Source organism: Hypanus sabinus, unplaced genomic scaffold (assembly GCF_030144855.1).
Source record: "Hypanus sabinus isolate sHypSab1 unplaced genomic scaffold, sHypSab1.hap1 scaffold_852, whole genome shotgun sequence".
NCBI classification, from domain to species: Eukaryota; Metazoa; Chordata; class Chondrichthyes; order Myliobatiformes; family Dasyatidae; genus Hypanus; species Hypanus sabinus.
In genome coordinates this window covers 146,501-152,500 of record NW_026781705.1, presented here as the reverse complement: position 1 = coordinate 152,500, position 6,000 = coordinate 146,501, and positions in this window count along the sequence as shown.

The following is a 6,000-nucleotide window of genomic DNA, read 5'->3' as shown; positions in this document are numbered from 1 at the left end:
ATACAGAAGTGTGGAAATAGGAAACAAAAACCAAGTTTTTTCAAAGTCGGGGTAAATGAATAGTTTTACGATTATGCAGAGTTCAGTTTAGTTTATATTAAATTCTTGTAACATCAGACGCCAAGTTAGCAGTCGTCTATACATATTCTTCATGTTTGTCAAAAATACCAATGGGTTGTGATCAGTATAAACTATCAATGGCTTCTGTGCCGGACAAATGTAAAGCTCAAAGTGCTGTAACACCAGGATAAGCGACAGTAATTCTTTTTCTACAGTGGAATAGTTTTTAACTGAGGCGGATATTACAGAGTTTAAACTAACACATGTGCGACTGTCATGCAGCACATTACAGAAGTGTATACAGATACTAATCTATATTTCCCTTTTAACCTTAACATTCAGTAAATCTACCATGATTTTTGTCTTCATCCTTCACATGCTGTGTCACACAAAAAAAGTCAAATTCCTGCGAAACCAGATCTTGTTATTCAAAGTGGAGTTTTGTCAACCATTATCTCGTTTCCACTTCGAAGCCGAGCACTTAACCCTCACGGGATCAGCTTGCTCGCCAGCTCGGACTCGGCCTTCACAGACTCCCTGCACAGGTGCGAGCTTATCACTAATGTTTCGCAGACTAAGCCCATTTGCTGAACTGCCAAACAGCTCATTAATTTTAAGCAAGTCATTAATTTTATCTTCAAGATCTTTAAGTCAGTTAGTTCTTATAATAATACCAGTAGGTGATCCCTCTTGGTCAGAACAACACTTCAAGTTTTGCCTCTCGAAATCACATACTGGAACAAAGTCACCAAGTTGTTTATCTTTAAATTTCAAAATATAGTTTAACAAATCAGCATGTACTGTCTCAACATCTGAGAGAGCTGTTTCTATCAGCCAAGTCAATCCAGACTTCACAGGTACTTTATTCAAAAGTCCAGTAACAATACTTTTCCCTTTTCCTTCAATAATATTCACATCATCAGCTTTCATCTCATCACTAAATTTTAGAACACCTTACAATAACTGTGACTCAGAATCCTCACTTTCCAACGGTGCCAGGGTTAACCCTTTACTCACTGAACCGAATCCATCTGACCCAAAAGGACTGCATTCCTTTTTAATCAAGTCAGACACCTCAAACCTTTCCTGAGTTTTAACACAAGGTTCAGTACCCTGTGAATCCTCAGGTACCTCAACCACTTGAACACAGGCAAACGGGACATCTGCATTTTCTAGGCTTTCAATACCAGTCCCAGTCTCAAATTCCAGGTTCCTCTGATCCTCCCAGCTACTCTCTGGGAAACTCCGATCCGGAGTAAATTAAACCTTGCGGGTTAAAACAACCTCGTCTGTTAACCCAGCAGACTCCTGCAATGTAGCGGCATCCTTTACATCTCGGAATCCTTTACATCATCGGAAATACACTCCTTAAATTCTTCAACTGCAAACAGCTTCTTCAAGCTGCATAAATCATCAGCGTCCAACACTGGACCTTTCCTAGCTGCCACATCAGTTTCTCATCTTTCCTCTGTTCTTCCACAAAATCTTTCCTCGATAATGGTAAATCAGTAGCGTCCCCGTTTATCTCCTCAGCCTCACTGTCGTCTAACCTCTTCTGATACAGGGACGGTGAAAACGTCTCAGCTAAATCCTCGTCCGCCTCAGCTACATCAGGGTTTTCTCTCAACACTCCTTCTGGCCATGCTCCTGGTTACTGCGCAGGCGTGATGATCTCCAGAATCTGTGGGCGGGTCCTCGGCACTCACAGGCTGACTCGTGAGCTGAACTGTTGGGAACACGTCCCCCCCCACCCCCCGCCAGGTCATTCCCGAGTCAGACATCCACATCACGTATCGGGAGTGCGGACCGCACCCCGATCGTGACTGGTCTGGATACCAACTCACACTTCATACATATTTTACACAACGGCACCGCCTCGGTCCCTTTTCCACCCCCTTCCGTCACCACGTCACCGGTCTGGGTCTCAGCACTGAAGTCCAACACACTGCTTAGGATGAGGGACTGAAAAGCCCCGGGGTCTCTCCGGATTCTCACTGGCTCTGGGGTTGACCCCTCCTTCACAGATACCAACCCGGTCAAAAGAAACTTCTCCCGTCCCCCCTGAAATCGGCTTTGCTCCTCCTCCTTCAGCGGCATTTCAGCCGGCTTAATAGAGGCCGTTGTGGTTGTCGCCTCTCCCCTTCCTGTCTCTTTCTTTGGAGCTGGACGCTCAGATGCGATGTGACCAGCTTTCCCACAATTATAACACGTGAAGCTGGGAAACTTCCGTCCAGTCTGCTTTTCCTCCTCCTTACGCTTTCCACTAGTCCCCGGCTTATTCTCGGACTTCGCCGGCGGGCTTTCTCCACCATCCCTACTCCCCCTCCGGTGGCTCTTACTTGGAGGAAATCTTACCTTGTGGGTTAAGGCAGACTCGTCTGCTCACCGGGCAGTCGCGGGCAGAGTTTCTGCCTCCTTCTCGTCCAAGAACGTCCTCATACCCTCAGGGACGCAGCTTTTAAACTGCTCAATCAGCATCAGCTGTTTCAGTTTAACAAAATCTCCATTGACCCCTTTCGAGGCGCACCGGCGATCACAACATATTTGCATCTCACGGGCAAACTCTAAATACGTGCGGTCCCACGGCTTTCTCAAACTCTGGAACTTCTGTCGGTCTGCCTCTGGCACCAACTCGTAACTCCTCAGTACAGCCCCTTTTACTCCACCATAATCTTTTCCCTCATCTACGGACAACGCCGAATAGGCTTGCTGAGCCTTCCCCTTAAGAACACTCTGTAACAGAACAGGCCACTTCTCCTTCGACCGGTTCTGATTCACAGCGACTTTCCCTAATACCTTCCGACAACAATCTCCTTGAATGGGGGATCCAACGCAACCTCCTGGCTAACCTTGAACCCCGAACTGGGTCTATCACGTGGCCCCCTATCCAGCTCCACCTGCCTCTATCTTTTCCCCTTGTGGATGTCCCGCCGGCTCTTCCCTTTTCCTCTTTCTCCCTCTCTCTCTCTGTCTTTCTGCCTCTTCTCTTTGCTTTGCGCTATCTTCTCTCGGCCTTTCTACCTTCAGCTGTTTTACTCGGAACTCATATTCATACTTCATTTTGTCTGCCTGAAGCTGAACCTCAGCCTCAGTAAGCGCTTTCCCCTCAGCAAACGTTCTCAGAGCCTCCACATCGATTGTGCCCTCGCCCACACCATGTTGTGGTATCAACTGTTGAACCTCAGCCTCAGTAAGCGCTTTCCCCTCAGCAAACGTTCTCAGCGCCTCCTCATCGAATGTGCCCTCGCCCACACCATGTTGTGGTATCAACTGTTGAACCTCAGCCTCAGTCAGCGCTTTCCCCTCAGCAAACGTTCTCAGCGCCTCCACATCGAATGTGCCCTCGCCCACATCATGTTGTGGTATCAACTGTTGAACCTCAGCCTCAGTAAGCGCTTTCCCCTCAGCAAACGTTCTCAGAGCCTCCTCATCGAATGTGCCCTCGCCCAGACCATGTTGTGGTATCAACTGTTGAACCTCAGCCTCAGTAAGCGCTTTCCCCTCAGCAAACGTTCTCAGCGTCTCCACATCGAATGTGCCCTCGCCCACACCATGTTGTGCTGTCAACTGTTGAACCTCAGCCTCAGTAAGCGCTTTCCCCTCAGCAAACGTTCTCAGCGCCTCCACATCGAATGTGCCCTCGCCCACACCATGTTGTGGTATCAACTGTTGAACCTCAGCCTCAGTATGCGCTTTCCCCTCAGCAAACTTTCTCAGCGCCTCCACATCGAATGTGCCCTCGCCCACATCATGTTGTGGTATCAACTGTTGAACCTGGGCCCTCTTCATGCGAGTGGTCACCTTCATCTTTAACTTCCCAACAATTCCCACCAGTACATCCCTCTTCGCCTAGTCCTGCCCCTCAGCGGCTGGATCCGCCACAATCTAATTAACCTCAAACTCCATTCCTGCTGCTTTTCCACACCAAATTAAATAAGGAATTTACCCCAATCAATTCAAACACCCCCCAATTTGACGTTGAAATCCCGGACTGAGGCTCCAATTTGTCACGCACCCCGTGACCGAGTTACCGAACCAGAAGAAATGGAATTATACGTTATAGTCTGGTATTACTGTTATTAATAGTGCTTATTAGTAAACTAAGTAATACAGCACTATAAAATGCAAATATATGAAAGAGGTTAGCAATGATGTATACAGAAGTGTGGAAATAGGAATCAAAACCAAGATCTTTCTAAGTCTAGGGGTAAATGAATTTTCTTACGATAGCGCAGAATTCAGTTCAGTTCAGTTTGGTTCAGGTCGAGACAGTCGCTGGTGTACCTTTGGGGAGTGGGAGAGAGAGAGAGAGAGAGAGAGAGAGAGAGAGAGAGAGAGAGAGGTGATGCAGTTGCCGTCAAACCTTTCGCCATAATTTTAACCGTAGAGTTCTACCTGCTTTTTAGTTCTCCGTCCTCTGGGAAACATGAAATATTATTCGCCTTACACTTAAATGAATAATGATTTCCGGCAGATTGACCTCGAAATAAATCCCTTCAGGCCCTCCATGATATCTGCATCTCTGCTCCATATTCGCTACATATGTTTTTTTTCCTCTGGTGACCAACGTCGATAGAAGAGCACAGCATGAAAATTGCAAAGTTACAAAATAAAATTGCTTGGATGATTAAGGGTTCGATTAAAGTGCAAACTCAGCAGAAGCTTTTCTTTACGCGGCAAGCTGATCTTTACAGAAAAACATGTTGATAACTGAGTCGATGTTGTTTCCCTGCCCTTCCTGCTGATAATGCGCTCTGTTGCGCCATCTATCGGCAACATTGGGAACTGACTGGACAGAATAAGTTAATTTCAGACTTGTGAGAGTGTCTGTGAAAACCGGAGCCTGCGGCTTAATCCCGATGTTGTCTGGTCCATCTGCAACATAAATAGAGATTGTATGCTGTTTCTGTGATCGGTAATATTGAATGTAAACTAATGTAATGAGCTACCTGCGTACCTGCAACTAACTTGCAGGAACATGTCTGCACTGTCGCTGCTGCAATGAATATTGACAGCAGCTCTATAATTTCCTGTGTCATTTCTGTTCAGACCGATTATGTTCAGACTAGGTTTTCCTGAAAATCGAGATATTGTCTCGGTTAGATGTTTACGAATCATGTTTTATCTGAATTGGGCCCTTAGCGTCACAGGGGAATACAATTGTATTGTTGTTTTTCTGAGAGTGCAATAGTTGATGTTTACATTGGCACAAGACACGGGCTCTGCCAATAGAACTGAAAGAGGAATGGAATTATTCCTTTCTACTGCAGTCCGATTATATCAGCAGGGTCTCTGAAGACCAAGTTACCATAGAGACCGACATATTAGCCTGAATGTCACAGGGATTGGAATTCATGAAAAGGAGTTCCCGGATACAAGTCTACGGAATCATGGAGAGGACACGTTTTATTTCGTCCGCCTCTTTTTTCCCTGCCTGCTTAATTTAGTTTGATTTAAGATTGGTTTGTTCAGTATGCCCAGCGGCTGAATTTCATTCACAAAGGGATCGATTCCTTAACTTCGCGAAGTCACGCCCGCCCTGCTCGGAGATCTGCACACTGAGAAACAGATTTAATTCTCAAAACCTCGGGAGCTTCCCTGAACAGTCGGTGGTGATTCTAAATGAAGCTGCCGGTGTGAAGAGAAGAGGTGGGCAATCCTGCTTACAAGCATGGGCACAGAACGTCCCTCGGTGACAGAAGCAGATAAACCGGCACGGTCCTCCATTATTTTAACTGAAGCGTTAAAATGCTCTGGCAAGCTTGGGACGTTATTCGTTTTAGACTTAAATGCAGATTTGACATAAAGAAATCCGGGACCTTAACTTATTATTAAACCCCTTAAGAACCTTTAGTTTATCTGTAACACTGTTCCACCTTCCCTGATCCTGATAAACAGGTTTTCCCCTTGACGACTAAAGTAGACAGAATAGAAAAGTGT